General features: G+C 37.8%; 1 protein-coding gene across 1 annotated transcript in view; it reads left to right on the plus strand.

The window, feature by feature from the left end:
* The first annotated feature begins 306 nt into the window (after nt 1–306).
* The window catches only part of Chrm3 (cholinergic receptor muscarinic 3), a 323,683-nt gene continuing 312,448 nt past the window's right edge, over nt 307–11,541 (plus strand). Inside the window, exon 1 of the mRNA XM_028769887.1 lies at nt 307–336. The gene's annotated coding sequence lies outside the window, so the exon portion shown is untranslated. The remainder of the gene's footprint in view (nt 337–11,541) is intronic.

Raw genomic sequence — 11,541 nt, forward strand, 5'->3', positions numbered from 1 at the left:
ACATTAAATAAACCCTGTGTTCTCATGGCTATACTTTATACCATTAGGCAATAGATGGGTATGTAAATGAATGTCCTTCCTGTGATATTTTTCCTTTTGTTTTTTGTTTTTTTGTCAAATATCTATATCTTCTGTTACTGATGCAGCTTGAGAAGGAGCTCTTGTGAAAATGGTATTGTTGATGTCTATTGACCGATATTGTCATTGTCTTTTGTGTCTTCGTAGATATGACCAGTAATGGCATCTACTTCAGTTCTGAGTTGCTCAGTGGACTGTGTGGATTGAGTGAACCATATCCTTTCCCATCATGATACACAATGCAAAGGCTCTCCACTTGTAGGTAATTTTTGTTCAGCTTTGTTTACATGGTTATGTAATGATACTTTTAAAGTATAGTTTTATAATGAAAATTGTCCATAGTGTTGCTAGTAAAAAGTATGACTAGAATTAGTCTCACAGTTTCAGTCCATTGTAGGATAAAGGCATACCCTAAAATATACCCATATTAAATAGGAGTAAGCATCACTATTATACTGCAATGGCTGATTTTGGTTGTCAACCGGACACATCTGGGGGAATGAAAGCTCAATTGAAGAACTGTTTCCATCACATTGGCCTATGAACATATCTGTGGGGCATTTTCATGGTTAATATGATGTCAGAGGGTCCAGCCCACTGTGGGTGGTACCATCCTTAGGCAGGCAGGTTTAGACTATGTATATAAAGCTAGTAATCCACCAAGCACCATTGCTCCATAGTCTTTGCTTCAGTTCCCCGCCTTGACATCTTGTTTAGCATTCCTTAAGTGATAAACTGTACCTTAAGTCAGATAAGTCCTTCTCTTTCTCAAGTTGCTTTTTGGTCCGTTTTTGTCATAACAACCGAACCTCAAACTAGGAAATTTAGCTCTGTGGTAATTGAGTCAAAACAAAGCTATGTCTTTAATACTTTATATTAAATTACAATTGAGGTAAGTCTACATTTTAGCAAGCTTAATACTTTTAAATAGTTCTATGTTATTCCAGCAAGATATCTATGTGCTTCCACTTACACACATCAGATGATATCTACGGTATTGTAAGAAGAAAATTGTACTCTGAGGACTGTAATTTTAGTTTGGGCTTCATTTATCATTCAATTAGTCTGCTATTCTCCAAGCTTTGGGTTTCTATAAAAAAAAATAAGAATACCATAAAATAATAATTTCTCCTTCACCTAAGTTTCTAAGATGCCTACGACAGTCAAAGAAAGGAATAAATCTGAACTTTTGACCTAGCAGTAAGACTTGAGGTTTAGGGGCTGGGAATGTTGCTTAGTTAGTACAGTGTTTACCTACCATGCATAAGGCCATTCCCAGCACTACCTAAACTGAACATCATGGAACATAGGACACATCTGTAATCCTAACACTATAGAGCTAGAAGCAGAAAAATCATGAATTCAAAGTCATCCTAAGCTATATAGTGACTTCAGCGGAAACTGAGGTTACATACGAGATCTATCTCAAAAAACAAGTACAAAATGAATACTTTATGCTGCTAAATTACAAGTAGGTAGAGGGAAAGAGTTTCAATCACAATGTTTTAAAATATTGGTTAGTAGAGCCTCATGTTTTATATGTTGCCTTCCTAGAAGATATATTTTTAAAGGCACAATTAATTTATGGTCCCTATTATTATTTCATGTATATGAGAAAATATATTAAAAATGTGAGTTTTTCAATGTCAAGAAAAGACCAGAGAAAAATACTCCAAAGAACAAAGACTTAGTTTTTTCAAAGTTATTTATTTTAGATTATGATATAATTACATAATTTCTCCCTCCATTTCTTTACTCAAACCCTCCCCTGTACCCCTTGTTCTCCTTAAAATTCATGACCTTGTTTCTTTTATTGTTGTTACATGTGTGTGTGTTCCTAAATATATAAGTACCACGTGCTCGTATAATGTTGCTCGTATGTATATGTTTTCAGGGATGACCATTTGACTGAAAGTCTCAGAGGTCATTTAGCCCCGTTACTGTGCGTGTGTAGTGAATCAGAGTGTTGTTCTGTGGAGGGAGTAGCCAAGCAAAGCTGCACACTTTGTGGCTACTGAGGAAACATCTCACCTTTCTGTGCCTAGTGTCTGTATAATGGAACTGGTAATAAAACATATTAAGTTATCACACCGTGAGGATTACAGACGTTAGGAATAGGCATGGAGCATACTGGCCTCCTTGGAGAGTGCTCAGTGCTTGCCCTAGGGAGTATGAGATCAGCATGGTGACCTTATGACCAGAAAACTCCAAGTTCAAAGTCATTCACCAATTGACTGTTGAACTCAAGAGTGGTCACTGAACTTTCTGACATCTCCATTTATGAGAAACAATGGGGATAATTGCAGTCTACTCTGTGCCACTTTTATTAGTATGACTCAAGCCAGCTTCTGAAGAGGACCCATAGCTGTAACCTTTACTGGGAATTTAAAAAAGATAATTGAAATTATAACATAGTATTATCTTCAAGTACAAGTCAGATCTCTTGATTTTGAAATTGTTTTTGCTGTATACTGCATTTAGGAGATTTTTAGGGAAGCTGTAATTGATTACATGATTTCTTTTCTTAAATATGGAAATCTTAAATATTGTTATTCATTATTAGCGATCATGAACAGCCACCATAGTGCTCCTTTAGTAGGGTCAGTTTTCTCCTTGTACCATGTGGGTCGCACAGATTAAGGTCAAGTCATTACATTAGTCTTGGTGATCCATAGCTTTACCTGCTGAACCATCTCATTAAAAAAAATAATAGCAAGTAACTCAAGTCAATTTACAAATTGCAAACATATCTTAAATATGTCACCCCAGATTTAAAAAATAATAACTGATGCAGGCATGGTGGTGCATGACTGGAACCCCAGCACTATGGAAGCTGAAGCAGAAAGACGTCCAGGCCAGCCTGGATTCCATAGGGAGTATCAGCTAACCAGGACTAAATACTAAAATTATGTCTCAGAAGACTGATAGATAAGTCTGGTGAGATTGTTCAGAGGGTAAAGGCACCTGTGGCCAAACCTGAGGTACTGAATTCAGTTCCTAAAACCTACACTGTGCAAGAAAAAAACTGACTTCCACAAATTGTCCTCTGACCGCCACACACATATTGAAGAATATGGACCTGTAAACATACACACAAACACACACACACATATACACACACACACACCACACCACACACACACACCACACACACCACAGACAGACAGACAGACAGCTACAGGCACAGAGAGACATAGAGAGAGACACAGAGAGAAAGGAAAGTGATATACATAGAGATGGATAAATGATACATGGATGCATTATAAATAAATATTCTGTTGGCTTTTTAAAACCTATTAGAAGTTATAAGCAAGAGATCTATATTTTATTTATAATGAAGTTTGAGCTGCTAACACACTTAAAACTTGTTTTGTTTTTTTTGTTTTATTTTGTTTTGTGGAAAGGAAATGGGGAAGAAAGAAGTAGAATGTAGACCACATTATAAAATGAAGGGTCAAGGGGCTTTAACTTTCACTTTCCTAATCACACATTCAGCACTGGATATGAAATGTGTCTTGTTATGAGCAAACATCCAATATTGTCCTCTGGGCTTGCGTTGGACAAAATTCAGTAGTTCATAATGAGTGGCATTTTCCACATGAGTCATGATTTGTTCCCAAGGTGGGAAGTGCTGATAACGAAGGTAGTGAGGGAGCCAAGCTCGTGACCCTATGCCTTGTGTCCATGTCTGTAGCTCAGCAGTTGCCAACCTGAGGGCTCTCACTCACACCAGAACACCATGGCTTGTGCCCTGTCCATGTTAATTATAAACCACCTGAAGCAGCCAGAGTGTTTGGTTCATCCACCACTGCATCCACCCACATTAGCAGCCAGTGAGAAGTTCACGTGTAAATTCCATCTGACTTTTAACTTGAGTCATGCTGTTATCTGTGGCTTCTGTGTGTGTTCTCTCTTTATTTGCTTTTTTAGTAATTTAAGATTGGATAGGGTTTTCCATGAGGAGAGCAGTGGTGGTTGTACAGGAGGCTGTTGAGAATAATGGCTCTTGGGGTACAGTCATAGATACCATGAGCATAGCATGTGGCTACTGCTGTATTGTCCCTGAGTAGGGACTTGGTAGACAGATGCCACTGGTCCACTTTCCCCACTTCCTATCCCTCTCTACACTTACAGTTACATAGTGTTCACAGCATTCACATTTTACTCTCTTATTAGACATTGGGCTTATTAGACATTAGGCTATGCATGGGTCTGTTAGTTTGGAATATGTTATTGAATAGAGTCCTGATGATTTCTAGTTATTTTTACTGTTTGATTGGACATTCTACAGTTATGATGTTTTCCCTTAAATTTATTTGTGACTTTATAAGTCTCTCTCTGTTAGAAGCTGGTTAAATTGGGTTTTAATCTAATACTTGTTTTTAGAAATGTATCTCTAGACACACATACACACAAATCAGAGAATTGTGTCTGTCACTCAGTGTAGGGATGGACAGAGTTTGGTAAAGATTTGGGGCATGTAGACCTGAACTTTGATGGAATTTGGAGATGGAAAGTAAATCAAATCTTTATTGCTGGGATTTTAAGAATCAATAGACAAGATGTAGCCATAATTAGGCCCAGTGTTATTATGGGAGAGGAGGCAAGGGATGGTGGGAGGTGAAGTCTCTTGATGTGAGACTCTACTAAGCAGCAGGGTATGTGGCTCACTTTTGCATACTTGCCTATCATGTGTCACTGCTTTGGTTCAGTCTCCAACATGGCATCCCAGCACCTGAGAGGTAAAAGTGGGAGGACCAGAAGTTCAGGATCATGCTCAATTTTGTAGACAGTTCTGAAAGGCAGATGAGAGCCTGTTGTGGGCTGTGGATCTTGTTTTTCTCTTTGCTACCCAAGTTCTGTCTACAACACATAGCTAATGCATAACACACCTGTACATGTTCTGTATCATGTCTTCCCCAGTATATTTCAATGTGTAGTTACTGATTAAATTCATGATGCCAATGTACACCCTGTCACCTTAGATTGAACAGGAAATAACCATCATTTAAATATTTCTAAGAAAGTCTTTGATATGGATATTATCTTAAAATTGTTATTAATGTAAATCTAAACAATTAAACAAGAAATGAAAAAGTATCACCTTTAACAGCGCCCATGCTTATATCTTACAACTACTTTTAGAAAGAGATGTTAACGTTAAGTATCTTAAAAATGTGCAAGTCAGCCAGGCTTGGTGGCTTACATATATGATCCTATCTCTTTAAAAGAAGAAGCAGGGTGATCAGGAGTTCAAGGACTTCCTCAGTTACATAGCTAATACCAGGTTACCCTGAGCTATGAGAGACCCTATCTGAAAAACTCACTAGAAGGGAGGCTGATAGAGATGGCTCCTCGATTAAGAGCACATACTGCTCCTCCAGAGGACCCAAATTCAGTTCTAACACCCACACCTCAGAGACTTACAACACCCATAATTCCTGATCCAGGGATGCAGATATTCTTTTCTGTATTCCATGGGTATATACACATGCACATAACCCCACATAGACACATACACATGATTAAAAATAAAATAGTCTTAAAGATTAAAAGAAAGATAAAAGGAATTTAGAGCTGACTCTACTGCTTTATTAGTTTATAGTCATGCATATTACTTTTAGAAGCAGCCTCTCATCAACCATAAGCAGGTTTCCCAAGACAGGAGGATCTCTGAGTCCCAGAACAGCCAGGGCTATATAGAGAAAGCCTGTCTCAAAATACAGACAAACAAACAAACAAAAAACCAAAACCAAATAACAAACAAGAAGGTTCCCAATTCCATGTTATCTTAGAATAGAATGATTACGTTTATACCAATTTCTAAGAAAATAGTTTTTAAGATTTATTTTATCATAACAATTATTGTATTTATTATAAACTGCTTTTCCCCAGCACTCCCAAACTCAGATCTCTGTGACAGATTGTTTGATAATCATTTGATGTATATATATGAGTGTATATGTGCCATGTGTGTACAGTGTTCATGCAGGTGAGAATAGGGTATCAAATCCCCTGGACTGGAGTTAGGAATGGTTGTAAGCCATCATGTGGGTACTGGGAACTGAATTCAGATCCTCTGCAAGAGCTATCTGTACTCTTAACTGCTGAGCCATCTATCTAGCCCTCAGAAAACATTTTAAATTGTACAAGTAAAAGCTGCTATTTGTGTGTATAAACATTCATGTGTTAGAGAAAAAGCTTGTGTATGCTTTATATAAATACTTATGTCCAAGAAGGAATCATACTAATCTGATTTTGTAAGTGTGGACAATGTATATGTCAGGGATTTTTAAACATCCGTGTATGTTTCAGCTATTTATTTAAAAATACAGTGAGAAATAACAGAACCAAAGCAAAAAAGATGCTACATCAATGAATAAGAAACTCAATACTGCACAGAGAACTTAAAATTGTTCAGTGCATATTATCAAATTATACCATTGACACTATTCTACACTATTCACAAGAAAGACCTCTTATTTGATTAACATGATTTTGTTTTAAATGGTATGTATCTGTGTCTGTTTCTGTGTGTGTGTGTGTGTGTGTGTGTGTGTGTGTGTGTGTGTGTATGTGCCTCTGTGTGTGTTTGTGTGTCTCCTGGTGTGTTTCTCTGTGTGTATCTGAATCTGTCTGTGTCTCTCCATGTGTCTGTGTGTGTTTCTTTGTGGGTACACATGTCATGGTGGACCTGTCAATTTCAGAGGACATTTGGGAATCCATTCTTTCCAGGTTTTCAGAGCTTGAACTCATGTCCTCAGACTTATGTGGTAAATGTTTTCACATTCTGAGCCATCTCGCCTACCCTAAAGTGGTACTTTAGGGCTCAGCAGGCTCCGTGGCATCTTATTGAATACCACTCATACACAGTGAAGCCAGTCTCAGCTGATGAAGTCAAATTATTAAGAAGCAAGAATTATCGTAAGCAGCTGAGCTACCTTAATGCAGGGCTGTAGGTAGGTAAGCGGAAGCAATGAACTAAAAAGACATTTTTAAGAGAGGAAATTAGTCTGACAATGTACACCAATATTCAGTGTGTGAACTATTCTAGATTGACAAGCATCTAGCACAAAGAGATAATTTTTGAATCAATTATATATAAAGAATATTCATCTGATTATGTAAGCAGATATGTAACAGTCACATAGGGATTAGCATACTGCTAAAGCTTCACTTGCTCAAATAGTTTGAATATAGCAAAAAGAATCCATTAATAAAAGAAGGGACTGTGTTTTTAATCACTCCCAGTGGTGAGACTTGGCAAGGTTTCAGATTGACTCCTAATGGTATTTTATGTCTCTGTTTAATGCAATTGATGATTAAAATGTCATGTTGCCTGATTGTCATATTTTTTACTAAAGAACCTAGAGTTGTTTATTGAAATTGAATAGCAATGTCCATCATCTGACTTTGTGATTTTTTTACAGTTTGTGACTAGACGTTCGGTCATTTGATATCACAAAGAAAAGATGCAAACCATTCGAAGTACACTGTGTAGATAGCCAGGAAAGAAGCATGTGCAAAGTAAGGGGACAAAATGTTCATAGGTGTATACCTGTGTGCATCTGTGCTTATGTGTTCGTGTGTGTGGTGTGTGTATGTGTGATGCTTCTGTATCTATGCTAGTCTGTCTGTGTAGGTTAGTCTACTTGTGTATGTGAAAGAGGAAATGCTAAATACCTGTATTCCTTTACAACTAGCAATACATTTGATTATTTTCTAAATGAATTTACGTGTTTTCGCACATATGTGTGCATGTGCATGATGGGTGCAGATGTTATGACACATGTGAGAATCAGAGACGATACAGTTTCATTAAACAGAGATGTAAAATACTATTAGGACAATGTCGTCGACCTGGGTCTCTGCTTCCAAGTTCAGGGGCGTTTAGAGAGCTAAATTTAGATCTTCAGATTTTACAGTAAGGACTCTTACCTGCTGGGTTATCTCAGATAGATGGCCACTTTGGATTTGTTTTGTTTTTACTTGTTTCCAGTATTGAAATAACCCAGCTGGCCAAGTGTTTCATGATGGGCACACACACATACACATACACACACACACACACACACAGAGAGAGAGAGAGAGAGAGAGAGAGAGAGAGAGACAGCGAGACAGCGAGACAGAGAGAGAGATATGAGAAGCACACAACACATACATACACACCAACCAACGAAATTATTTTTTAAACAACTGTATCTCCTTTTTATAAATGAAAACAATTCATGCATTTAGCTTTCTTCCAAGCGCCCTTCACATTACAAAGCTCGACACCGTTACTCAGATACTAATCATATCCAAGATGATCATTTCTGCATGTCCAATGTCTTGTCTGTCAAATGGTGCATAAATTTTCATGCTTGCTTTATTCATCCTAATATTTGGAAGTGCTGTGTAATTTAAAGTAGAAATCCTTAGGACTGCGTGTGCATCATCGGATTGTGCTGAAGAGAACTGTTCTGGTGACTGAAGGGGAACAGAAAAACATGAGGGCTAGAAAACCTTTAGTGAGGAAACCCTGACACCTTCACAACAAAGGGAAACAAACAAATTGGGCAATTATTTGTTGTTATTGTTGTCGTCTAGACAAAGTTTGGTTTCTGTCCCTGTGGAAGCGTGGAGTTAATACCACATGCTGAGGTTTTATTACCTATCACAAAGCAGTAGGCTATGTAAGCAGGCCAATTGATTACACACATTCCTGAATTAGAAGTGTAATTCAGGATGTATGTTCAAAAGCTTGTGACAAAGCAATAGTTCATACACTGGGAAAACAAGTTATCAGCCACATATTCTTTCAAGCTAGTTTTCTAACAGGAATGTTAATCAATTAGTTTTAGTGATCTTGAGATAGAATCTAATGATCTCTTTATTAAGCCCAGCAAGTCAAGAGAGCATCATACTTATTCACTAGACTGCAGTGACATTGATTGGTCCACTTATCCTGGGGAATGAGAGGTATCACTACCATGTACTCTGCTTGGGGCTGTGCAGATCTCTCAATGGGTAAGAGTACTTGCTGTCCAGGTATGAGGATCTGAGTTTGGATCTCAGCACTCATAAAAATCCGAGTATGGCTCTACATGTGCCTATAGCACTAATGATGTAGGAGCAAAAACACAAGGGTGGTTGGGACTTGCTGACCACTATCCTTGCTCAGGTTTAGTGAGAGATCCAATCTCCAGGGAGTAAGGTAGAGAGTGATAGAGGAGGACATTTGATGTCCTCTACTGTCCTCTGCATAACCACCAGCTCATGTGCCTATGCACACATCTAAACACACATAGCATATACACATACATGTACCACAGCTATACATACACACACGTGCACAATAAAAATTTTAAAATATACATTTTCTTATCTCTCCATGAAATACAAATTCATGAAAGCTTGGCTACTTTTTAAATTCTCTGAACATATGATTTTAGTGGCTTTTTCAAATCAAGATTATTCATCTTTCATGCCACTGCTTAAAACAAACAAAAAGAAAGGAAAAAAGAAAAATAAAAAACCCAATGCTCGATATGCAAATAAGCCAGCCACAAACAACTTTCTAAACATTAAAGGTAATCTATCCATCTGTTAATTTAGCATTAAAATAAATTCAAAGGTGGTTGTGGTGACAAGGGTCTTTAATCCAAGCACTTGGAGGCAGAAGTAGGCAGATCTCTGAGTTCTGAGTGAGCTTTTCCTACAAAGCAAGTTCCAGAACAGTCAGGGCCACACAGAGAAACCTTTTCTTGAAAACAAAACAGAACAAAACAACAACAACAATGAATCAGATTTTTAGAATAATATAGACAAATGTTACTGTTAAATGACTTTTTGACTATGGGGTAAAGTAGTGTGGAGATGGAGACACACAAACTCTCAGTGTTAATTCTGCCATTTTCAACTGCACTTTGAGGATGAAGCAAAGTTTAAATGTTTTCTCCTAGAACAATGATTAACAAAAGGCATCTGGAGTCCCTGCCTAGAGTATAAAGGACCTGCACAGAACAGCGCTTTGAAGAGGCTAATGCTCCATTTCAGGATTGAATACCACTAGTATTGAGCCTATCAACATACATTAACAAACCTTCTTGGGGAATATGCCTAGAGCTTCCACATAGAGGAAGCATATGCTATAAGGCACAAAAGTTAAAATATTAACAGGGCCAGAAAGATGGCACAGTGGTTGAAAAAGTGTGCTGCTCTTCCAGAATTGTGTTCCCAGTACCCACATTAGGTGGTTTACTACTATCTGTATCTCTAATTCTCAGAGATCCCCTGGCCTCTACAGGTACCCACATACATGTATGTACACATAAACACATATGTAGACATACAACACACACTAAATAAATACATATTAGTAAATAAATAAATACATTTATTAACCATTTATATCAAGGAAAAACAATTCCATACAAAACATTCAGACTTGTCAGTTTGTTTCAGGGTTGGTGTTCTTACCATCTTCAGAATGAAATGAAGCAAGTGTAGAAAAGGAAAATAAATATCCATCAAGTTGCATTGGATTAAATGTCCCCTGTACATTCTTATTATTGGAACGCCCATCACAAGGTTAGGGTACGCTAATAAGATTTTGTTTTAATTTTAGAAAGTAGATACATTATGGACCTTAATCCCATTCCTTCTTTACACCTGAGTAAAGAGCCCCAGTGAGACTAGGGGAAGCCGTTCTTAAGCAGAAGAGGCCATCTTGCTTTTTTGAATCATTCTCTTCTCACCTGCTGATTTGATAAATCCAACTGTTTCTTGATGGTGTGGTAGTCCACCTATGACCCCACGGTGTAGGAAGTGAAGACTGGGCACCTCTAGGGACCAATCTGGCTGCCAACTAGCTGAATCAGTGAGAAGGATTTAAGTAAGAGATCTTTATTCAATATATAAGGTAGAGAATGATCAAGGAAGCCGCCAGAGATCATCCTTTGGTCTACATATATACACATACATGAAACAACATTTATGTGACCCTGCTTATTCACACACTATGTGTACATACAAAAACAACAACAGGATGTTCCTGGTGCCTATACTCCTGTGTCCAACTGATGGTTGAGCAAAATGTATCCTTTTGTTTGAGCTTGCCCATGTCTCTTCAAACTTTTAAAACTCTTCTCTTTACCTTGCCTGCATGGCCCTTTGGTTGTACAGTTTGGCTCTTCTGATGAAGTGTTCAGTAAGAATACAATGTCAGTCTTTTCTGGTACTTTATTGGCATTGACATCAGAAATTCACTGCAATACTTAGTACTTTTCTATTGCTGTGATAAGACAGTATGTCCAAGACAACTTAGAGTAGAAATTTTAAATTGGGGTTTACAATCCTACAGGGTTAGAGGCTGTCATGGTGGGAGTAGGGCAGCAGGCAAGAGGGTATGCAACTGGGCCAGTAACTTAGAGCTTGCATCTTAAGATACAACCATAAAGCAGAGAGAGGGAGAGGGAGAGG

The sequence above is a fragment of the Grammomys surdaster genome, unplaced genomic scaffold (genome assembly GCF_004785775.1).
Source record: "Grammomys surdaster isolate TR1022 unplaced genomic scaffold, NIH_TR_1.0 194, whole genome shotgun sequence".
Lineage (NCBI taxonomy): Eukaryota > Metazoa > Chordata > Mammalia > Rodentia > Muridae > Grammomys > Grammomys surdaster.